The 26463-nt window shown below is 44.5% G+C and overlaps 1 pseudogene; it reads right to left on the bottom strand.

The window, feature by feature from the left end:
- The window catches only part of LOC137005424 (NACHT, LRR and PYD domains-containing protein 12-like), a 109047-nt pseudogene that overhangs the window by 20264 nt on the left and 62320 nt on the right, over positions 1 to 26463 (bottom strand).

A 26463-nucleotide genomic window follows, 5' to 3' on the forward strand; every position in this document is an offset into this window, starting at 1 on the left:
GTGAAAACAAGACCAGACAGAGAAGTGCAGGGAGTGTGAGTCTATATAGTGCTGGTGTGATGAGGTGCAGGTGCAGATGATCAGTATCCCGGTGATTGTGAACGAGAGGGCGGAGTATGGAGATCCGGTGATGATGTGTTGTTGTTAGTCGTTGAAACTGACAATTTTCAGTCACATATTTAGTATTTTTATCACTTGTTATAATGATCCCATACTCTCTCAAACCTTTTAGGACTAAATCATTGAGTCTCATTACTGTAAAATGTGTATAATTTGTCTGTTAAAAATGTCTGTTTAGCTTGGTCACCCAATCTTGCTCATTCAACACAATCCAAAAATCTCAAAATCTCTGTAATGGATCAAATTTCAGGGATAATGAGATGCAAATTTTAGATGTCTTCATATGACAGGTCGTTGTATAATACAGTCATAGTACACACATCTAGCATGTCTATACATTTTATCTCTATATTTCAGATATTTCTATAATCTGTTTTGTTAGTTATTTGGATTTCCTCGGGAAACTGCACAAACCACTGCACATACTAAGGAGAAACTCCAGTGTTTTTGGTGGCCACTAGTTTGTGCAATCCTCCGGATCAATACGATTAATTTAATTCCCCTAAAGAACAGTCAACTAAGATTTATGAAATTTTATTATTGTCTTTCATTTCAATTTCTGAATTGTCAAATTTCACCAATCTGCACTCACATTTCTCTTATTATAAAAACAAGAACAAAAAGTTTTTCTGTCAATTTTGGAAAATTAGAGGTTTCCCACTTACTTTCTCTGCTTGTTGCATCATTTCTCTTAAATCTTTTGAATGGCATCCTCTACTTACATATAAAGTGACACGTTTAGTTTGGAGCTTGAAATCATTTTTCAATTAAATGTCCTTTTTCAGCCTTGCATTACTGCCCTTTGTAGGCCTATTATTATGGAACTGGACTTCCAGCTCTTTTGTCTCATTTAGCCTTCTTTTCTAGTTTCTAGTTTTGGGTCCCTACCTAGATCACATATAATTATACAACACTGTGAAGAAATTAAATTTTGAAGAACAGTTGAAAAACATTTTCATGCATTACGTGACTACTAAACACAGTGCTGCCAAACTGCTGTCAGGCTTCATCCAGTCCATCAGCATCAGATCCTGCAACTCTGTCCACTTGTTTAAACTTACCAGAGTACAGATTCTCCACACCTATCACCAATCACCTGGGATTTGTACATATATATCCATACTTACCCACATGAAGTTGTCTGATGTCACTCCACTATATGCAAGACATGCCGGTCTCTGAGGATATTGCAGGTTAGAGCCCACATGACTCAATGTATAGAAAACTAATGTATTAACGTATTTAACTAATGTATAAACTTATAAATACGCTATTGTGGCTTCTGGGGTCGTTTTTGTGAGAAATTTTTACTTCTGCATCTAATAAATGCCAAAAACCGGAAGTGACGTAACAATAGGGAGAGCGGTCAATCGCATTGACAGTTTGGATGCTGACGAAGTTGTAAATGTTTATGGATACTCATATGATGGACCACTGTAAAATAATGTGACTGACACAGAGCTTCAGTAACGACACATACTCAGTTTACTGGGTACTGCAGTGCATATACAAAAGTAGGAGGAGTCACAGCATCGACTACGGAGGCCGGAGCGCCACTTAAAGAAACACTGTCAAAATGACAATACATTACATCTCCCCCCCTAAGCATGAAACAAAAACCATACTAACATAATCACATACATAATCACACTGTATATATACAGTCATTACAAGTATTAAACATTGCAGTATTTGTTCTTTAACTCAGGAATTTGCATAAAACTTGCATGTCCATGTATTAAAGAGATGTTGGCACATCATGTATGCAACTTAGTCAGACACAATCTATCAAACAATGAACTGTTGAACATAAACATGTAACTAGGAAGGAGAGGTTGCTAGCACATCACTTCCACAAGGCGTCTTTACCACGCCTTTCCCTGACTACAAGCAAAGCCTGTCAGGAGGCTTCACCACTCTGCCTCGTCTGGTAGTATACTGCCCAGTTGACAATGTCTGCTTAGCAGTCCTGAGTTCTTTAGGTGATGCTTGGGATGAACTAGGATGATCCACAGACTTTGGCTCCTCAACACTCACTGGCTCTGATGTCTCTGTCCACTGATCATCGTTAAGCCCGTGACGGGACTCGTTAGCAGCTGCTGTGCTCTTGCGAAGATGCTGAATGTTGCGACGGTACTCTCTACTTCCACAGTCAACAACATAAGATCTTGGGGCACAGTGTGATCTCATAACAACTCCAGGAGACCATTTGGGACTGCCAGGATATGGTTGCATCCTTACTTCATCTCCAGGCTTCAGCGCAGCACGAGGGCCGCTTGCCCTCCTGCGGTCGTAGTAAAACTTCTGAATACTTTTACTTTCGTCTAGTTGCCGTTTAACTTTGAGGGGGTCGTACGCTGCTGGTGTGAGCAGCAGACGGGCAGCGGGCAGGTTGTTGCGGGGACGCCTGCCCATCAGCAGCTGAGCTGGTGAAAGGCCTACTGACTCCAGTGGCGTAGTTCTGTAGTCGAGCAGTGCAAGATGTTTGTCTGGTGCCTTACACCAGAGTTTCTTAACAGTCTGGACTGCGCGCTCTGCCTCACCGTTGGAGTGTGGCGTATGTGGGGATGATGTTTTGTGAATGATTTCATAACTTTGACAGAAATCCTTAAACTCATCCGCTGAATATTGTGGACCATTGTCTGTTCGAAGGATGGTAGGGATTCCATGTCTGCTGAATTGAGCCTTGAGCTTTTCTATGACAGCACGGCAATGTAAGCTCTTCAGCTTCTCCACTTCAATGAATTTTGAGTAGTAATCCACCAGCAGAACATAATGGTCTCCTTCAAACTCAAACAGGTCAGAAGCTACTTCTTTGAATGGAAGATCAGGCGTTTCTGTTGGTTTGAGTGGTTGTCTAGGTAACCGGTTCTGAAAGTCTGCACACTTGCCGCAGTTCTTCACCATTTGCTCGATTTCAGAGCTCATGCCTGGCCAGTATAAGGCCTCACGAGCTCTCTGCTTGCTCTTCACTATTCCTAAGTGAGACTGATGTATAAGCTTCAGCATATGTTCTCGCATGGAAGGGGGTACGACTATACGCAGCCCTTTATAGACAACACCATCAGCAACGACAAGTTGGCTTCGTGAGTCCCAAAATGGCTGAGCTGCATTAGGTACATCACGCCTATGGCCTGGCCAACCCTGTCGAATTGTCTGCTGAAGACAGCTGAGCTCCTTCTTTGTGCAGTCCTGGAGCTCTAAATATTTCTGCTCACTCACCGAAACAAAGTTGAGCATGGAGACGCACTCAAAGCCTTCCATCTCCGGCTTGTTTTCAGGTAACTGGGCTCTAGACAGTGTGTCAGGCAGTTCCATATCCTTTCCTCGTCTGTACTTAACAGTCAGATCATACCACTGCAGGCGGAGGCGCATTCTTTGTATGCGCATGGGGGTAGAGAGCAGTGGCTTTCTGTAAATATCTTCCAGAGGCTTATGGTCATTGTACACTGTGACATGGTTTCCAAATATGTAATTGTGGAACTTGACACATGCATGAACTATTGAGAGCATTTCTTTCTCAATTTGCGCGTAGCGCGTTTCTGTATCTGTCAGTGACCTGGATGAGAAAGCCACTGGATGACTGTCCTGTAGTAAAACAGCACCGAGGCCATTGCTGCTGGCATCACAGAAGATCTCAACAGGCTTGGACGGATCAAAAAAATGTAGCACAGGGGACTTCGTGCATAAGTCCTTGAGTTTGTCAAAAGCTTGCTGTTGTGCTGGTTGCCATGCGAATTCAACATCTGCTTTCAGGAGCTGTCTTAGAGGTGCGTCGACCTCGCTGAGGTTTGGCAGGAATTTTGACAGATAGGTGACGAAACCTAGGAAACGACGAACACCATCCTTGTCGCTTGGTGTTGGCATGGACTTGACAGCCTCTATTTTCGCTGGGTCTGCCTTCAGACCGTCTGATGTTATCAGGTGTCCTACGTAGGGCACAGAAGATTGCTTGATATGGCATTTGCTGAAATTGAGGCTCAGATTATAGCTTGTTGCTCTCTGAATTACTTTGTGGAGGATCTCATCATGTTCCTTTACTGAGGGTGCTGCGATAAGAATGTCATCCATGACACTTATTGCTCCGCTGATGCCCTCCAGCATTTCATCCATAATACGCTGAAAGATTTCTGGTGCGCATTTTAGGCCAAAAGGTAGCCTAAGCCACCTAAATCTACCAATAGGCGTGTTAAAGGTTGTCAAAAATGATGATGCTTCATCTAGTTCTATTTGCAGGAAACCAGATTTTGCATCCAAGACCGAGAAGACTTTAGCACCAGGCATTGCGGAGACTACCTCTTCGATGGTACGCATTGGGTAATGTTCCCTCTTTATGACCTTATTCAGGTCGCTTGGGTCAATGCAGATCCTTATCTTGCCATTACGGACAGCTGCTACCATTGAACTCACCCACTCGGTCGGTTGGCTGACTTTCGTGATGTATCCATCTTTAACCATCTCATGTAGTTTTTCTATTATTTTCTTTTTTAGTGCAGCTGGTTGACGGCGGACAGGATGGACTACACCTTTTGCATCGGGATCAATTTTAATTGTATATTTTAATTGTATAAGTTCCAGTAGTGCGAGTCAGCTCTGGGTAATCGTCTAGTCCAGCTGGCACATTTTGTTCTGTTGTCGTCTGACCGTAATGTGTCTTATTTTCTATGATAGTAGGCTGTAATGCATCAAGCCGCATAACTAAGCCTAAGGCTTCTGCTGTTGCATCGCTGAGCACATTTTCTTGAGAAATGTCCACAATCTCAAATTCTGTTAATATCTCAGCATCCTTATATTTAGTCAGAAGGTCAACCGCAGCTATTGGTTTCAACTTGTGGTTAGAGTAGGACTTAAGCACTCGATTAGAGCATTTAAGCTCACCATCATGCAGGAGTGCCTGGTAACCACTTAAAGTCAATGTGTTACATTTTGCACCAGTATCAATTCTGAATGGTACCTTCTGAGACAGAATTTCAATGTCTGCTGTCCATTTATCATCACTGTGCTCATGTGTTTGTGTGATATTTATGCTCAGCATCTCCTCATCTTCTGTTTCTGATTGCAGTTGCACACTGACTGTGTTTACCGATTTTTTTCGGCATACTGCCACCCAGTGGTTCGGTTTGTGACAGTATGAACATACAGAGCCTTTTGCTGGACATTTTCCTTGATTCCACTTATGTTGTGGGTCTTTGCCGCAACTTGGACAGTTTTTTGGTCGGTTTACATGCATTTCTTTCTGCACAAATTTTGCCTGATTTTTCTGGAAGGTTTTCTTATTTGCAGTTTGGTATTTCGTTTTCACCTTTACTGCTTGCACTTGAGATTCTTCTTCTCTGACAATTTTAATTTGCCTCTGTGACAGTTCAAACTGCTGGGCGATTTCAATTGCTTTTGGTAGCGTTAAATCTTCCCCTTTGTCTAACAGTCTCTCTTGGACGCGCTTTTCTCTGACACCCGCTATTATCGCATCGATCAACATATCATCTGGATCGCCATACTCGCAATCCATGAGCAGGAGTCTCAAATCCTTCACAAAGTGATCAAAACCTTCCGTGACTCCTTGTTTTCTTTGTTTATAACGGTGTCTGGCTATTCTCTTATTTTTCCTCGGCCTTATATAGTTGGCGAACTTGTCCAGGACTTTAGACGGGTCATCTTTCTCACCTTCGCCCCACTGGAGCGTCTTATATATCTCTCTGCCCTGCTCACCGATCCACGTGCCCAGCCAGCCTGCACGTTGTTTTGCTGTTTGCTCCGATAGCGGGCCGTCGAAGACGAATGTGACGTGGCTCCGAAATCTTTCAAACTCTTGGTACAAATCTGGAGCATCCCAGTCGATCTTAGGGTGATCAAACTGTGATGATGTCATACTTTGCTTATTATCTGTTCCTGACAGACTTCTGACACCATGTAAAATAATGTGACTGACACAGAGCTTCAGTAACGACACATACTCAGTTTACTGGGTACTGCAGTGCATATACAAAAGTAGGAGGAGTCACAGCATCGACTACGGAGGCCGGAGCGCCACTTAAAGAAACACTGTCAAAATGACAATACATTACACCACAGCCATACAATTATGATCCTTCTGTGCAGCCAAGAGAGCAGGGACAGGTCATGATTAGACAGAACAACAGTCAGAGGAGACAAACTGAGTTGTGGTGTGAGGAGAACCAGTGGAGAATAGGGTAAGAGATCAGTGTAAGCTAATATTGTCTATATATACGTTACCTTACGATATATAACACTGTGCTCAGATCTCAATATTGTACATTATTATCATGAATCAGGCAATAGTAAAATTGGTCATCTAGGAGTATTGATACTTACCGATAACAGAAACTTATTTGATCAGTTGTATGTCATGCTCTGAACCCATACATGCTCCAGATAGCCTATATGCTCTTCAGACAGGAACATGGACCTCTCCAGGCCAGCAGACATGAGTATGTTTAGGGCAGAGATCATTTATTACTTTGAGCTAAATACTTGTATGTATAAATAAACAGTAAATTAAAGATTTAAATATTGAAACAATCTGAATATTTTTTTCTCAATTACAAATTGCATATATTTAGGTCATGACTCCCTATGTCACACTTTTTGATGTCATTGGTGTAAGATAATCAATACTGATATTTTCTCCCAATCTCCAGGCAATACCGCTACACAGAATACAGGCCAGTTCTCTGCTGGGCCTATGGCATTCTGGGCAGGCACATCATGAAGCCCTTACCTGCATGTGTTGTGTCAGCCATTATAAGACAGTTTCCAGAGGAAGGAGGACTTTATAAAGGGACTGAATGGCCCCATTTTGGTGACAATCAAAAAAAAAAAAAAAAATCACAAATGTCTTACTGTATAAAAACTTATAGAACTAAATCATAACAAAAGTTATCTCATAATTTAATGATAATAATAAGTTCCGGCTGCATGGTTACGGTGAGGCCTGCATGCAGCAGCCTCAGACTAATAACATCTGCGCGGGAATCACACTAAAGAGTTGTTAACGTGTGTTGAATCGTGAATGCTGTGCTAGATACACACCAACAGCCTCATCCTTGTTGATCCTCTGGAGGGATCTGGAAAGAGGAGCAGGTGTAGTGTAAGACAAGAGAGAGCTGTGTTCTCCACCTGGAGTATCCCACTCTCAGAGACTCCATAAGGGCTGATGCATGCTGGGAGAAGGAAGCAACAGTTTAGATCACATTCATTGTCTGACTTAATGATGTTTAGGAACTGACTGAAACTGCTAACTGTATGATGGCTTTTCCTTAACAGGACGGACTACACAGCCACTTTTGAGGAACCTTGGGTAGTGAACCGCACAACACACCTGACCATCACTGGATCGAGCAACTTCTCTGCTGACATTGTGGTTGAAATGCAGGGCTGCCAAGAGAAATCTGGAGAAAAAGTATAATTTGTACCCATTACAAGTTGTGCATATGTGAATAAACCCAGAAGTAAAAACAACATATAGAATATGTTCCTTGTATAGTGAGTTAAGGCAAAGTGACTAAGAAGTTCCATTACTCATCAACAGGACAGAATATCAAATAGAATAAAATCCTACTCCCCGTTAACAGGGTTTACCAAGATAATACAGCTCTGAATTGTATTGTCATAAAGGTTGTAATGTTTTTAGTTCAAGCTGTTTAAAGTGGTGATGATTCAACTATCATTTTTGAGAGTGGTGATGCTGTTGTTCAAATGTTAACAATCTTTGCACAGCATCAATTACTGCACATTTAATGAAAGTTGGGCTGCTGTGTTAGACTGCATTAGTTTCAGAAAGTACTCATTCTTTCACCATCACATTCTCACCTGCTATAGAGGTGGTTAATAACAGCTGGCCTCCACAGCTTCAGATCTTCACAATCCCTCCCCTTTGCAGCAGCATCCAAAGCTTTCCCTAGACCTGTTTCGGAACAGAAACACAAAATGTTAAAAAGGAAAATGTAATTATAGGCAACCTAAACAAAACTACCTTCATCAACATACATACTTTTGCCAATATACCAGATTTCAAAAAAAAAAATGGCTTGTTCCTTTTGGACACAACTCCTCCCGCACCCACTTGGCACTGGTAGAAGTATAAATACTAGGGTTTAAAAAGACTTCTGTAGAAGTTGAAGTATCAACTCAAGCTTTTTACTCGAGTAAAAGTGTAAAAGTACTGGTTAGGCAGGTGATATGTGTGTTTGATAACATTGTACCTGATGATTACCTGGACAAGTTGAAGATCTAAAACCGTGTTGATTCTGTCCTCAAACAAAGAGTATGTGCCATATTTTGCACAATGTCCAGGAGAATCTGACATATGAATGTCAAAAACAGTTTAATTCAGATGTTTAAGCACAAAAACTAATACATTCAACTATATTATATCATACAGTTTTGATTTGTTATAAGCTGATGTGTGTTACATGGATCAGTTCACTCATTCAGATCTCTAATGACTTCTGCCTGCTTTTGGCCATGCACAGTCTAATATTAATAGAATAAATCATATCACCCAGGATTATAATCATCTGGTGTAAAGTGAACGCTACAGAGTCTGCACGCTTGAATGTGCCCTTTGCGGTTGCATCGTGGTGCCCCCGCATTCCATTTTTTTGGAGGAGACTTTGAGCTTTGATACTTTGCAGATCTTATACATGCACATATAGGTACATAACAGACTAAAGAAAGGAAAAATATGAAAATGCATCATATGACCACTTTAATGCATTAATACAAATGTAATACAACTATTATTAAAAACATGATGTACACTCAAGCTTCCATTATTTGTTTTCCAAAATTAACCTTGAACTTTTTTTTCATAATTATGAAAAATGAATCTTTCATTAGTCTTTATCTCCCTCTGCTGGTACAACACAAACACAAACATATTCAGGCTCTATATTTTCTTTGTAACAAAACTCTGAGTTTATACTGTGCCTTTATACACATAAAATGATTAATCTCTGAATGAGAAACTGTAATTTGCTGCTCTGAAATAAAAGTTATTTCACTGCCACCTTATCGTCTGTCAGAGGCTCATTGAAATGTAAATTGAAGTCTTAATTAATAACAGTGAAGTCACTGTATCTTCAGTCTCTGATTCTGTTGACTGTGAGTCTCTGTAGTGGATCCTTATTCACCATCAGATGATCATCAGAAGATCAGTTTGTCATCTAAATCCTAAAATAAAACACACAGTCACATATGCAGTATGAGAAATTACATTTGTCACATCTTTTCACAAGAAAACTTAGCACTGATTATATAAGATATATTAATTAATTATCAAACATGATAATATTGCTTCTATCTGATGCTCAAAGTCACTTTACAAAATCAAAAGAAAATGAAATGTCACTTTCACACAACAGACATCCGATCCAAAACAGGAGAAATGATCATTACACTGCACTACAGATTTAATATCAGTTAATAACAAACAAATTATATCGTGGGGCCATTTGGTCCCCACGATGTAATATAAACAAGAACACACACACACACACACACACACACACACACACACACACACACACACACACACACACACACACACACACACACAGTATTGCTGAACCTGGTACAATTTCCTTTATTTCAAGTGAGTAAAACCATTTGAACTTTAAATGAAAATATGATGATGAAAATTGTTAAAAACTATTCTTACATTAGTGTCTCCAGTTTATAATGTGGATCATCCTTCAGATACTTCAGCAGCTTCACTCCTGAGTCTTCTAGATGATTCATAGTCAGATCCAGATCTCTCAGGTGTGAGGGGTTTGATCTCAGAGCTGAAGCCAGAGCAGCACAACCTTCATCTGTAACTCCACACTTACACAACCTGTAGAGAACAATGACACACTCTTCACTCTCTCAGATCAGACACACAGATCAGATCAACAGATCAAAACAACATTAATTAATGCCCTCTCATGGTATGCACAGTGAGTACATACAGCTGTATGCCACTGCACTAGATGATTCAGTCGGACTGCGAGACCACACACCTGGAGGATATTTGTTTTCAATTTTGATTCCTTGTTTAAATTTGACTAATCGATTAAAAAAAAAATCCTCAATAGACCCTTTTCACATTTCCGTGTTTCTCAGTTGCGGAAGTCGTCATTGTTACGGATGCTGGTAGAGATGAGGCTGATACGGATTTCCACAATACGAATGATACGTTTATTCAACAGAAAGCAGGGAACACCAAACATACATCTTAACAAAACAGAGAACGGACGAGGAGTGAAGGGAGTGAGTGCAATATATGGGGAGTGCTGACAATAGAGTCCAGGTGTAGGTGATCTGTGATGATGAGGAGCTGACGAGGGAAGTGAGTGCAGGTGACGAAACAGGAGGATCATGGGAAATGGAGTCCAGGGAAACAAGGGATCTGTAACAGTACCTCCCCCTCCCGGTAGGCGCGTCCTCGCGCCGTAGATGTAACAACCGGGAGGGGGGCGGGCGCCCTGGAGACCTCAAACCGGAGCAGGGGGATGAGTAGACTGGAGTGGAGGTCTCCAGGGCGGGCTCAAAAGCCATGGCGGGTCAGGAGCCAAAGGCAGCCATGGCGGGTCAGGGGTTGAAGGCAGCCATGGCGGGTCAGGAGCCGAAGGCAGCCATGGCGGGTCAGGAGCCAAAGGCAGCCATGGCGGGTCAGGAGCCAAAGGCAGCCATGGCGGGTCAGGGGTTGAAGGCAGCCATGGCGGGTCAGGGGTTGAAGGCAGCCATGGCGGGTCAGGTGCAGCGGGCAGACATGCAGCGGGCATACATGGCGGGTCAGGTGCAGCGGGCAGCCATGGCGGGTCAGGTGCAGCGGGCAGCCATGGCGGGTCAGGTGCAGCGGGCAGCCATGGCGGGTCAGGAGCCGAAGCCTTCGAGGCGTTGAGCCCAGGCGGCGCTGAAGGACCGGCGGGAGATGGCGGAACCAAAGGCTCTGCCGACCGAAGCGCAGCCGGGACTCCAGAAGGCCGCAGTAGAAGCAGTAGGACAGCCAACAAAAAGAACACTGGGGGGAGTGAGGAGGCCAACTGAAACTGAGGGACGGAGTGACGGAGCGGAGACGGAGGAGTGTAGTCCAGAGGGAAGGGCAGGCTGACGAGTGCACAAGGTGTGAGTGGAGGCAGGATGGATACTGGTGACGCTGGTGGACTGATGGGTAACGGTGGAGCAGAGGGAGGTTGGAGCCGGGGTGTAGGTAATCGCCCAGAGGTCCGAGGTGGAGATCTGGGCGAGGGGGCTGGAGGTGAAGGTTCCGTGTAAACATAACTGGATGGAGGTGGGAGAGGGAGGCAGGGAGGGAAAACAGTCTTTGGGCTGGAGGGTTCAGACACACAGTTCATAGGAGCAGCTGGCTCGGCGGCGGAGACTGGCGCTGCTGGCTCGGCGGCGGAGACTGGCGCTGCTGGCTCGGCGGCGGAGACTGGCGCTGCTGGCTCGGCGGCGGAGACTGGCGCTGCTGGCTCGGCGGCGGAGACTGGCGCTGCTGGCTCGGCGGCGGAGACTGGCGCTGCTGGCTCGGCGGCGGAGACTGGCGCTGTTCGCTCGGCGGCGGAGACTGGAGAACTTGGCTTGGCGGCGGAGACTGGAGAACTTGGCTTGGCGGCGGAGACTGGAGAACTTGGCTCGGCGGCGGAGACTGGAGAACTTTGCTCGGCGGCGGAGACTGGAGAACTTTGCTCGGCGGCGGAGACTGGAGAACTTTGCTCGGCGGCGGAGACTGGAGAACTTTGCTCGGCGGCGGAGACTGGAGAACTTTGCTCGGCGGCGGAGACTGGAGAACTTTGCTCGGCGGCGGAGACTGGAGAACTTTGCTCGGCGGCGGAGACTGGAGAACTTTGCTCGGCGGCGGAGACTGGAGAACTTGGCTCGGCCCAAAAGTCTATAAGCCAGGCCGCATGACTGGGCGGCTTGTGTGAGGCTGGAAGATGGGTACTATCCATCCCCTCATATACAATTAAAATCCCCACAGGCACTGGAGCTGGCTCTGTGGGGACTGGAGCGGGCTCTGGAGATACTGGAGCGGGCTCTGGAGATACTGGAGCGGGCTCTGGAGATACTGGAGCGGGCTCTGGAGATACTGGAGCGGGCTCTGGAGACACTGGAGCGGGCTCTGGAGACACTGGAGTGGGCTCTGGAGATACTGGAGCGGGCTCTGGAGATACTGGAGCGGGCTCTGGAGACATTGGGGCCGCTTTCTTCCTCCTCCTCCGCTTACTGGGCCCAGTAGCGGAATATGGGTCCAGCCTGGGGCAGGCAGGGAGTTCGCTGGAGGGGTATGCGGAGGAAGCCGGAGGTTGACTGACTGGCCCGGCCAACCGTGTTTCTGGATGGACCGGACGACAACACTGATCCTGAACCTCTTCTACTAAGAATTTGGAGCCATTCAACCACAAAATTAAATTGATAGTATCGCTTAAGGAGAAACAAAAAACAGGTTCATCAAAACGGATAGTGTCGTCATCCAATCCATCCAAAAACAAGGAGATCAACTGAGCATCAGGCCAGTCAGACAAGAAAGCAAGCTCCACGAACTCCTCCACATACCTCTCCAGCGAACGACCCACCTGTAGGAGCCCGATGAGGCGATCGCCGGTTGTCAGGAGAGTGAGAGGCGCTGGAGGAGCAGGAGCCAGGGAGCTGGTGGAAGTCTCCATATTTTTTTTTGTGGAAAATCCGGTCGTATAGGGTCCGTTCTTCTGTTACGGATGCTGGTAGAGATGAGGCTGATACGGATTTGCTGACAATAGAGTCCAGGTGTAGGTGATCTGTGATGATGAGGAGCTGACGAGGGAAGTGAGTGCAGGTGACGAAACAGGAGGATCATGGGAAATGGAGTCCAGGGAAACAAGGGATCTGTAACAGTCATAGTTGGGTAAACTTTTATAACGATGAATGAGAGACTATATTAAATATATTTTTTGTGTTCCTATTTGCACAAATATCAAAAGAAAAACTCCACAATAGTGTTTTTACAACCTTCAAAAAGAGGGAAAAAATAGAGAGCAATTGGTAACGGCAGTCAGAAGAGAGAAAGATGTAATTTTTACCATCACTCCCATAGCCGCTTTATTAGAAACACCCTCACAGCAGCGTTAACTAGTTTTATGTAATTTAATGCAAATTTAATATAATACTAGATATATTGTTATAAATGTACATAAAACATTTTTAAAAATGAAAATATATATATATAAAAAAAAAACTTTGCAGGATTAACAATACTGATGACCGTTAAAAGTGTCATCACAGTCTGTGAAATGGATCAATAGACCTTTATCACAGCAGAATTGATTACCGGAAGTGCTCTTCAAAGCAGTGTATTGATTCTTCCTGTTATGTATATTAAATGTATATCAAATATGTGCCTACATCAGGTCAGTAACTAGTTGGTATGTCGGTTCTTCCTGTGTGGAGTAGCGCATTAAATTGATGAGAGTGTAAATCCTTTAGTTTGCTCATGTGAATAGCTTTTATATACAGTAGTTCTGTTGTGTTTTATATTTTTTCTGAGAATAGACATGACTGTTTTCCTTACTGAAATTCCTACATAACTTGTAACATTCTAAAACAACATTCAGATGCAATAAATCCTAAAATTCTAAGACATTCTATTCTATCATATTCTATTCTATTCTTTGTTGTGTCTACTAAAGTCTGTCAAACATCATTAGAGTGCCATTCTCAGGCTGAATAATGCAAGGACATTAGAATTCTGCCAAAAGTGTGTCTGATGTGTCCAAATCAGTAAGTCTGCCCCTGTAAATATGATCGGTAAGAGAAAAACACAATTAATGGAAAGACGAGCACTGGACTGTGACAGGTTAGATTATTAAGAAAGCACATTTGGAAGGGAACATTTCAGCAAGCTGAAGATATGAGATGTAAACATTCTCAGTTTGGAAATGCATCTACTACACGAACGTACTCCTGTGTCCACGTATTATTTTAAAAGAAGAACCTTCATCCCACCGTATCAGTCTCAGCCAGCTTTCCTCAATTCTTTTTGTGTTGGAAAATCATGAAAACTGAGGCAAAGAATTAGAGCAACCGGATCGCTGCAGTAACACCGGCGAGAGCATTCAGACATTAGTTTTGACTGAGTTGCAATGGGACCGGAAGTAGCAACACACAGCTTCAATTACCGGGTATAGGAAGTGTGATAAAGGTCTACTGCAATTTTCTTCTTTCTTCCTTCAACCCTACAGTTTACGACGCAGAGAAACATAACCTGGCCAAGAAGAGGAAGTAATCTCATGAAAGAGAAAATGATCTTACTCCAAAAACACCCGTTAATCTTGTAATATCAAACAAGTACATTAATTTATATGTATATTTAATAGCGGTTAATAAAACAAAACATCCATAGGCCTATTGTAGTTCCCTCCACAACAAATCATTTAAGTTATGGTGTTCAACAGAACAAGAATAAAAAAGAAGCTGTAAATTATATATTAAACTATAAAATATAAATAAGATAGATTAGATAGAAAATGATTTTTTTAAGACTAAAGTGAAACTGATGTGCTCGCCTCTCTCATTTGGCAAGAATCCAAATATGTTTCTATATTTGCATGTAACATTTTGGTTGCTAAATTATTATTTATTAACCAATTGAGGCTTTATACTATATTCCAATATCCACATAAAATAGTGTTCTTCACATGCACAAAAATGTGTATGGTTGGGCACTGATTTACAACGGACCATTTCATTTGAGTAGTGTAACTTATGTTTGGCTGACTCTATTTTAGTTTGATGATGAATGTTTGATGTTTGATGATGATGAAAGTTATAAAATGATAGAACTGATCTTGCATATGTGTAAGGGTGCCTGCGCGATCACTTTTAATAAAGATTTAAAGAAAACAAATACAATGTGTTAAAGTGTATATGTTACGAAGGGAGGCTCAGGCAGGAGATCCAAGTGCAGCGTTTTATTTACAGTGAGGATGGTCGTACAGGCAGAGTTAATCAGGGGCAAACAGGAACAGCAAAGAACAGGCAGGGTCGTAGTCAGGGAACAGACGGGTGGTCGAAAGGCAGGCAGATATCAATCACAACAACAGGAAACAATAAACAATCCAAAGAGTCCAAGGGCAGGTGGCAGAGAATCAAAAACGGGGAAACAGACCAGGTCGTGAACAGACAGGCAAACAGGGAATAAACGCTTAGAAATTGCAACATGAGTTAACAATACTTCGCGGTGAGGTGGTGTGTTTGGAAGTCCTTTATAGTCCTGTTAATGAGCTGCAGCTGGGTGTGGTGATCAGTGTGGTGTGCTAGGGTGGATGTGGCAACAGGTGATTGGTGTGACGTGAACATGTGACTGACAGGGAGGATTGTGGGAAGTGTAGTCCGGGAACTGACAGGAGCTGGCGGTGACCGTGACAGTATACATGTCATGTAGTCCTATTTTTCTATTCTAATTTATTTTAATTTGACATTCTAATCTTAACGGTTTATGATTGACTAATGAGCTTTGGTTGTTTGTCAGGAAAATAATCATTACAATTCTCCATCAGATTTACAATGCTGCACGTAGTGTTGTAGTCAAGACCGCCTAAAGCCCCGGGTATACTTCACTTTCCGCGCCCGGATGCGTCACGCGCATAGTCGCATCTTTCAAAGTATACTAAACCAAGGATGCGCGCGGATGACCGAGTTCGACACATGCGCAGTACAATTTTTCTATTCTATCCAGACATCGTGTCATCAGCAGGACATTCGCTGGGCAGGATCGGATAAGAAAAATAGTGCATCCACCATTGCAACGTAGTTCAGAAGATACACAAAGAGAACAGGAATCAAAAAACGATGGAGAAGGCATGCTTCTGAGTTTACTTGTCTTGTTTTTGAATCGCTTTTCACACACTCTTCTTCGACGACTGCACATTGTGCTCAGTACTGTGTGCGTATTGCCACCTAGTGGACTCTTCTTTCATGTTTGTGCATGTGCTGTTGCACGCACACCGTCCGCGCGGTCTTGAAATTTGGCCTGCACGTGGACGCAAGCCCTCCGCATGATTAAAAATTTTGCTTAATTATATCATATGCTATAATATAAAAACCAAGATCTTATCAAAGTACTTTTTTGCAATTACATCTTGAATTCTGTGGGCATTTTTTATTAATTTTGGTGACATTTTTGACCCAATCCCTTGTTGATTTCTGATTCGGCACAACAGTAACAAAATAAATGAAATTAGAAATAAGCTACTGATTGCATTTGAAGCAGTAAGTTTTACATCCAATCAAATTAATGATGGTAACAAAGAAATCAGACAATGCAACAGCAAGTTAGCGTTATCCCCGCAGGTGTTGTCTTGACTGGTCTTGAATATAAATTAATTAAATTAATATAAATTAATCCTGAGTCCTTTTAGTTTGAGACCAAGACAAGGCCAAGACCAAGACAAGACCAAGAGCTTCAAAAACTGGTCTTAAGACCGGTCTTGAGTACTATAACTGTCACGAATGTGGCTCCCTCGGTCCCTCCTCCGGACCATCGGAGGGAGCCATCTCCGGAATACTGAACAGTTACCATTCGGACTACATATCCCATGGGCCCTCATTCCTGGAACTGATTGCGCACGCACCTGCAACACATCATATCCACACTATTTAAGACACACACACACACACATACACCGCAAAGTCTTGATTTGCCGAGGTGATCATTACTGAGCGTTTTTCTGTGGACTGTTATCTGTTATCGTTTGGACTGTTTATCTCTTGTGACCCATCGCCGCCTGCCCTGATTTCTGCCTGTTTCCTGGACTGTGTTTGTATCGCCGCCTGCCCTGATCTCTGCCTGTCCCTTGACTCTGTTTGTCTGCCGCCTGCCACAACCATTGCCTGTCCCTGTTTATGCCTCTGCCTTTGCCCTGTTCTGCTTTGTTGATTTTTCTAAATAAAGCTGCAAATGGATCCACACTCTGCCGACTCATCACTACAGAAGACTTCGCCACACAGCGATCCAGCAGCTCTCCAGCAGATATCGTCTGAACTACTATAGGCCAACCAGCTGGCGGTGCATCAACACCAACTCACCCACCTAACCTCCCTTACCGAAGAGCTGGTGAAAACGCTACAGGGCCTCCAATTCAGTCCCGCCGCAGTCGCCGCGCCGCCGCCCTCTGCTGCCGCCACTCCAGCCTTCGCGGCCTCTCCGGCAGTCAACCCACGCCTCGCGCTCCCGGAGAAATTCGACGGTAATCCTGCCAGATGCAAGGGGTTCCTCCTACAATGCTCCTTGTTCATCAACCAGCAGCCGTCTCTGTATCCCACCGAGTCCAGTCGGATAGCGTTTGTGTGTTCCCTGCTTTCTGGGAAAGCCCTGGATTGGGCCACCGCGGTGTGGCAGGATGGCGGATCCACATTCCCCACGTTTCAGGATTTCTTACGGAGCTTTAAAGAAGTCTTCGAACACCCCGAAGGAGGCAAGAGCGCGGGCGATCAGCTACTCGCCCTCAGGTCGCCCAAGGTAAACAAACAGCCGCCGAGTATGCACTGAACTTCCGCACGTTAGCCGCACAAACTAACTGGGTTGAAGACACTTTAAAACTGCTTTTCCGAAGGGGTCTGACACTAGAATTACAAGCCGAGCTCGCTTGCCGAGATGAAGGAAGCTCGCTCAACGCGTTCATTGAACTCGCCATTCACATAGACAATCTGCTACGAACTCGACGCCCGAACCGCTTATCTACCCCCGTCAGTCCCGCTCCAGAGCCTCGGCTACACTCCTCTGCAACCCGAGGAGAGAGAGAGGAGACGGCAGCTTCACCTCTGTCTCTATTGCGGCCAGGCCGGCCACATTAAGATCAACTGCCCTGTACGGCCCCAAGCCTCCAGTTCCAAAGCGGTGAGTTCTATGCACCAGTCCAACCATTCTGCTAGCTGCTTTAAAATTCCCATCCAAATTACTGTTAATGACAGACACATACTCACTGACGCTCTGCTAGATTCTGGAGCCGCTGGGAATTTTATATCAGAGTCATTCATTAAAGAACATGGCATCCCTCTAACAGACTGTAATTCCCTGTTAACAGTGGAGGCGCTAGATGGGAAGCCCATCGGCGGAGGAAGAGTGGTTCACATCTCCGCTGAAGTTTCACTGCAAATAGGATCCCTTCACCACGAACAAATCCGATTTTATGTCATCCACTCGCCCAGCAATCCTGTAATCCTTGGTTTACCCTGGCTCAGAATGCATAACCCTCTTGTTTCCTGGAAGGACTGTCAAATTCTACAGTGGGACGCAAACTGTCATAAAAACTGTCTCAAACCAGTAACCCCGCTACCCATTCAAATTACTTCACTCCACAGCACAGATACTGAAAAACCCAACATTCCCGATGAGTACGCCGATCTGGCCGTGGTTTTTAGCAAGAACAAATCCACCGAGCTACCTCCACATCGTTCCAGTGACTGCGCTATAGATCTGCTGCCTGGCACCACGCCACCCAAAGGCAGGATCTTTCCCCTATCACAACCCGAATCAGCAGCTATGAAAGCTTACATCGAGGAGGAGCTGGAGAAAGGATTTATCCAGCCATCCACCTCACCAGCCGCCTCGGGGTTCTTCTTTGTCAAAAAGAAGGATGGTGGTTTAAGACCCTGTATCGATTACCGAGGATTAAATGATATCACGGTCAAGTTCCGGTACCCTCTGCCTCTGGTTCCTCCAGCCCTCGAACAACTTCGTCAGGCGGCTTACTTCTCCAAACTGGACCTTCGCTGCGCCTATAACCTGATCCGCATTCGTGAAGGAGACGAATGGAAAACAGCATTCTCCACCACCACTGGTCACTATGAGACTCTTGTCATGCCGTTCGGGTTGTCCAACAGTCCCTCCGTCTTCCAGTCATTCATGAACGACATCTTCCGAGATATGCTCAACCGCTGGGTCATCATCTACATAGACGACATCCTGATTTATTCCAATTCCTACGAAGAACATGTCCAACACGTGCGGGCGGTCCTCCAAAGGTTAATCCAGCATCAACTATACGCCAAGGCGGAGAAATGCGAATTTCATCGAACCTCCACAACCTTCCTGGGCTACGTGATCAGCCGTGAGGGCGTGGCGATGGATGATAACAAAGTTAAAGCGGTTCTGGAATGGCCGCAGCCTCGCACATTGAAGGAGCTACAACGGTTCTTGGGGTTCGCCAACTTCTACAGGCAGCTCATACGAAGCTTCAGCAGCGTTGCAGCCCCACTCACGTCTATGACCAAACGACAGTCCTCCCGCCTCGCTTGGTCCCCCGAGGCAGTACAGGCTTTCCAAGACTTAAAAGAACGGTTTACCTCAACTCCCATTCTCCGCCATCCAGACCCCGAACTCCCCTTCATCGTAGAGGTGGATGCATCCAGCACGGGCATAGGGGCCGTGCTCTCCCAACGGCAAGGTGACCCCGGGAAAACGTATCCCTGTGCATTCTTCTCACGGAAAATGTCGGCAGCTGAACGTAATTACGACGTGGGCAACCGAGAATTGTTAGACATGAAGGCGGCTCTGGAGGAGTGGCGACATTGGCTGGAGGGGGCTAAACATCCATTTACCATTCTCACGGATCACAAGAATCTGGAATACCTGCGCTCCGCCAAACGTCTCAACCCACGACAGGCCAGGTGGGCACTGTTCTTTACGTGGTTCCAATTCGTGGTGATGTACAGACCAGGCTCAAAAAACACCAAGGCGGACGCGTTGTCTCGGCAACATGAGCAGGTGGAACGGACAGAGTGTGCAGACAACATTATTCCTCACACCTTACTTATCGCTCCAGTTCAGTGGGATATCATTACAGAGATTACTCAGGCCAACGAACAGACCGCACCCCCGTCGACATGCCCGCCAGACCGCACATATGTTCCCGACCAGTTTCGTGACAGGCTGATTCATCATGTACATGACTTCCCTAGCTCCGGCCATCCGGGCATTACAGCCACTTTCAAGCTCCTGCAAAATCGGTTCTGGTGGGATTCCATGCTGGCCGACACCACTCACTTCATCTCCAACTGCTCACCCTGTCAGACTATCAAAGCTTCGCACCAAGCACCAGCAGGTTTACTACAACCTTTGCCCATTCCTCAACGCCCATGGTCTCACATAGCCATTGATTTCGTCACCGATCTCCCAGCATCTCAGGGCCACACTACCATCCTCACAGTCATTGACCGCTTTTCTAAAGCGTGCAGACTCATCCCACTGGCCAAGTTACCCACAGCATTTGAAACAGCTGAGATGCTTTGCAATTATGTGTTTCGGTTCTATGGACTACCCGAGGATATTGTGTCAGACAGGGGACCACAGTTTACTTCTCGAGTGTGGTCCTCTTTCTTCAAGAACCTCAATGTCAACATTAGCCTCACCTCTGGGTACCATCCAAAATCCAATGGCCAAACTGAGCGCATGAACCAAGAATTAATCAGATTCCTACGCACTTACTGCCATCGCAACCAGAGTGACTGGAGCCGTTACCTGCTCTGGGCAGAGTACGCCCAAAACTCTCTGCAAAAACCTGCCACAGGCATCACACCCTTTCAATGTATCTTGGGCTTTCAACCTCCGTTATTCCCCTGGTCAGGAGAACCATCCAGCCTACCGTCTGTCAATGAGTGGATGCAAAGAAGCGAGGAGACCTGGGACCAAGCTCACCATCACCTCCAGCATGCCGTAAGAAGACAGGAGATAACCGACGACGTCGCTAACCGACGACGTCGTCCCAATCCTCAGTACACCGTGGGACAATGGGTGTGGCTGTCCACTAGAGACCACCGGCTAAGACTTCCATGCAGAAAACTCAGTCCCAGGTTTGTTGGGCCCTTTCAAATTATCAAACAAATAACTCCAGTGTCATATCGTTTAGATTTGCCTACTAATTACCGTGTGTCTCCTACTTTTCATGTTTCGCTGTTGAAACCCTCCGGGGGCCCGGGGGAGGAGCCAGGGGGAGCCGAGGCCCGCAACCCCCCACCCTTGATGATCGAGGGCGAGGAAGCTTATCGTGTACGAGAGCTGATCGATTCCAGGCGCCGGGGTAGGAGACTGCAGTACCTGGTTGATTGGGAGGGGTTTGGCCCGGAAGAGCGATCCTGGGTCAATACGGATGATATCCTGGACCCGTCACTCATAGAGGAGTTTCATAGGACGCACCCGGAGAAACCGGCCCCGCGACCACACGGTAGACCCCGGCGCCCGCGCCCTCGCGTCTGGAGCCGCTCACAGGGGGGGGCTCTGTCACGAATGTGGCTCCCTCGGTCCCTCCTCCGGACCATCGGAGGGAGCCATCTCCGGAATACTGAACAGTTACCATTCGGACTACATTTCCCATGGGCCCTCATTCCTGGAACTGATTGCGCACGCACCTGCAACACATCACATCCACACTATTTAAGACACACACACACACACATACACCGCAAAGTCTTGATTTGCCGAGGTGATCATTACTGAGCGTTTTTCTGTGGACTGTTATCTGTTATCGTTTGGACTGTTTATCTCTTGTGACCCATCGCCGCCTGCCCTGATTTCTGCCTGTTTCCTGGACTGTGTTTGTATCGCCGCCTGCCCTGATCTCTGCCTGTCCCTTGACTCTGTTTGTCTGCCGCCTGCCACGACCATTGCCTGTCCCTGTTTATGCCTCTGCCTTTGCCCTGTTCTGCTTTGTTGATTTTTCTAAATAAAGCTGCAAATGGATCCACACTCTGCCGACTCATCACTACAATAACACTAGCTGCACGCAAGTTTTCACTAACTCAAAAATTAGTGGTAAAGAAGTTGACAAATATTAAATATTAAGTTAACATTTAAAATAATTTTTGGCCAATATTAAATAGAGATTTGATATACTGTAAAGTGGGACAACAACAATCACCAGGCCATTGGTGCACTCTGCAGGCATTTGTTATAATACATAATATAATTGTTTATACAATGTGCACAATATTATTAATAATTTAAAAGTGTTGTTTTATAAAACCATATGATTACTTGCTTTTGATCCTAATATTATTGCCCCATTGTTGTTATATATGTATTATAAGTCATGTTAAAGGCTCTATTAATCACAAAAAAAAATCAGATTAATTGATTAATTGTGAAAATAATCGACCGATTACATGATCTCCAAAATAACAGTCAGTGACAGCCCTAAATGTACTAATAGTTTGATTCCCCTATTCGATTTGTTACTTTATCAATAAATGAAATTATAAAATTCAGTGATAGTTTCATGTGAGAGTCACATATGATCTTACCCCAGATCCTCCAGTTTACAATGAGGATTCTCCAGTACAGCAGAGACTAGCTTCACTCCTGAGTCTCCAAGATTATTATATGACAGATTCAGTCTTCTCAGGTGTGAGGGGTTTGATCTCAGAGCTGAAGCCAGAGCAGCACAACCTTCATCTGTCACACCACACTGTCTAAACCTGTACAGAACAATGACACACTCTTCACTCAGATCACCAGAGACTTCATTATTAAAGAGAAACCAATAACATAAACTCAAATCACCATGTTTGATGATCTTGGTCTGTGTCACAGAGAACAAAACATTATCATAACACACCTGCAGTCAAATTCAAGCAGGAATAATACACATATTTTTAAATGTATGATCATAATTTATAATAAATAAAATATATTTGGCCAAAGAATAGGCATATTCAAGAAAAAAAAAATTATATAAGCTTAATACAAGTGACCACAAGACAACGACAAAAAACTTTTACATACAAAGGTGAAAGACTTCAGCACTGGAGAGCGATTAAATATTCATGTTGCATCTAAAACGTGTGGAAATCTCATCTTTTCAAAAATGCTTGGGAGCTTGGGCTCCTGTGGTGTCTGCCATTGCTATGAGCCATGAAGATAAGGAAGTTTCAGCAAAGGATAAATTAATTTCTATCCCTTGCATTAGCTCTACTACTAAATATATTTATGAAGATGAGAAATAAAAACTTGTCCTGTGGAAAGCTCATCCATCTCAGCTGAGCTTTTGACATTTTGATATGGAAAGGCCAAAGCTGATTGGTTGGTTTTTGCCACATGACCGCTTGTGACATTCTGAAAAGTTTAGATTTTTTCATCTCGCTGTGCCTGAAAAAATGAGTGCATCACTTCTATTACGAGTGTGCTTGCCATGCGGCTACATTTGAAACGAACTTGAGTGTACAAAAACCTGGAGGAAACTGCTCTCATGACGCGGAGGTTACTGCCTTCAAAGAAAAGGGCATCCTTCCACTGCTCCTGCTCTCCCTCATGTCTTGAATCAGGAGTTTCTCTCTAAAATATTTCTCTCTCTAAATCCTCTTTCAATTCTCTGGCCTTGCCCCCCTCAGAGACAGGGTTTCCTACCTGCACTCTTGTCTTCTTTATCATATCAACTGCTTGGGGGGGCTAAACAGCGGCTATTCAAAATTTGGATGGGGCTATAGCCCCCCTAGCCCCGGTGTTGCGCCATCACTGTGGTTGCAGATATTTTATTATTATTGTTATAAACAAAAATATCTAACCATTTCAAATTAGAGGTAACCACTGCATTTTAATCTCAATCCAAACAAAGATGCTACACACATTGCATGAGCAGTTTTTTTTTTTTTTAATATTTAAAGTCTGACTTTATCTTTGTGAAATTATATGCAACACACAAAAAAGCATGAAAAATTCACTCTCTGGCAGCAGGTGGCACTTATGAAAGAGCAGTGATACAGCGTTTCCTTGGTTACCACTGTAAGCAAAGCTGCACTGCGATTATAAATAGCTCATTAATAAGGGGTCGTTCACATACCACGTCTTTTGCATGCTCAAATTTGTTATTTCAACGACAGATGCCACAGGAGCGCAAGAGCTTTGGAAAGGAGGAGAAAGCAACACGGCCGTGCTCCATGCATTTTTAGATGTGATATGTGAACGGCCCCTTATTCGGAGGTAAGAGGAAAATTAAAATTTCCATCTAAAGATTTCTGAAGACAGTAAGTTTCCTTCAGAGATACATTCATATAATCCCTCACCGACCCCAATTCAATATTAATATTTTCTTTCTATACCTATTCCTAAAACTAAATGTAATAATAGTTCTATTCCCCTATTCCATTTTGTTACTTTATGAATAAATGAAATTATAAAATTCAGTGACAGTTTCATGTGAGAGTCACATATGATCTTACCACAGTTTCTCCAGTTTACAGTGAGGATTCTCTAGTACAGAAGAGACTAGCTTCACTCCCGAGTCTCCGATATTATTCTCAGACAGGTTCAGTTCTCTCAGGTGTGAGGGGTTTGATCTCAGAGCTGAAGCCAGAGCAGCACAACCTTCATCTGTGACACCACAATCATACAACCTGTAGAGAACAATGTCACACTCTTCACTCTCTCAGATCAACAGACTTCATTATCAAAGAGAAACCAGTAACATAAACTCAAATCACCATGTTAGATGATCTTGGTCTGTGTCACAGAGCACAAAACATTATCATAACACACCTGCAGTCAAATTCAAGCAGAAATAATACACATATTTTTTAAATGTATGATCATAATTTCTGCAATATCTCTTTTTTAAAACAATTAATTAAAAATGTCAGTGAGTTTTACTGTTATTCTAAGAGATTATATGAAAACTGATATAACAAATTAAAACTGTATATCACGTAAAAATCTAGAAAAATTGTAACAGGAGAGGTTAATGTAATGAACATTAAAAAGTCATGAAACCCCCCTCTTTCATCTCAAGTCTACCTCACAATCATCTTAAATGTGTGTGATCAGCTAGAGATAAAAAAAAAACAAGGAAAATCTGGCCATGCCCCATTTTATATATATATAATCCTTTCCAAAGCTCTTGCGCTCCTGTGGCATCTGTCGTTGAAATAACAAATTAGAGCGCGCAAAAGACGTGGTATGTGAATGGCCCCTTATTAATGAGCTATTTATAAGCACAGTGCAGCTTTGCTTACAGCGGTAACCAAGGAAACGCTGTATCACTGCTCTTTCATAAGTGCCACCTGCTGCCAGAGATTGAATTTTTCATGCTTTTTTGTTATATTATATATATATATATATATATATATATATATATATATATATATATATATATATATATATATATTTATTTTATATATATAAAATCACATTTAAAGATATATTGTATATGTATATTGTATATTGTAATAATACATACTATTGTTACGTTTGGCTGTTGTAGAGATAAGGCGTTCACGGATATCCACAAAAGATAGGTATTTATTAGCAACGAAGGAGCTCAACATAACCAAACACATAGCATAAACATAGCATTAACATAAGAACAGACAAAGAGTGAAGGGAGTGAGTCCATTATAAAGGGTGTGCTGACGATCAGGAACAGGGGCATGCAATCCGTGATGAAGAGGAGAAGACGAGGGAAGTGAGTGCAGGTGTGGAGACAAGAGGATGATGGGAAATGGAGTTCTGGAGACAGGGGATATGTGACAGTACCTCCCCGTCCCGGTAGACGCGTCCTCGCGCCATAGATGTAACAACCGGGGAGGGGAGGTGGGCGTCCAAGGACGAGTCCATGAGTCCGAGCCACCATGGCGGGTCTGGAGACGATGGCGGCCATGACGGGTCTGGAGACGATGGCGGCCATGGCGGTTCTGGAGACGATGGCGGCCATAGCGGGTCTGCAGACGATGGGGGCCATAGTGGGTCTGCAGACGATGGCGGCCATGACGGGTCAGGGGCCTTGGACGGCCATGGAGGGTCGGGTGCCTTGGACGGCCATGGAGGATCAGGTACTTTGGATGGCCATGGAGGATCAGGTACCTTGGATGGCCATGGAGGGTCAGGGGCCTTAGCAGGCCTTGGAGATGCTGAGAGCCCGCCCAGGAGTCCCCCACCCCCGGGTATTAGCCCCCCCAAAAAAATATTTAGGGAGGTTCAGGGGCGGCTTGAATAGTCTGTGGTAAGGAGTGGATTCGTGGGCTGGAGCGGGCTCGTGACAGGCTGGAGATGGAGGCTCGGCGTAGACTGGAGATGCAGGCTCGGCGGAGGCTGGAGATGCAGGCTCGGCGGCGGCGGCTGGTGCAGAGGGCTCGGCAGAGACTGGAGATACTGGCTCGGCAGAGACTGGAGATACTGGCTTGGCAGAGACTGGAGATACTGGCTCGTTGGCAGCTACTGGAGATACTGGCTCTAGGCAGCTACTGGAGCGGACTCGTTGGCAGCTACTGGAGATACTGGCTCATTGGCAGCTACTGGAGTGGACTCGTTGGCAGCTACTGGAGTGGACTCGTTGGCAGCTACTGGAGCGGACTCGTTGGCAGCTACTGGAGCGGACT

Source organism: Chanodichthys erythropterus, chromosome 17, assembly GCF_024489055.1.
Source record: "Chanodichthys erythropterus isolate Z2021 chromosome 17, ASM2448905v1, whole genome shotgun sequence".
Lineage (NCBI taxonomy): Eukaryota > Metazoa > Chordata > Actinopteri > Cypriniformes > Xenocyprididae > Chanodichthys > Chanodichthys erythropterus.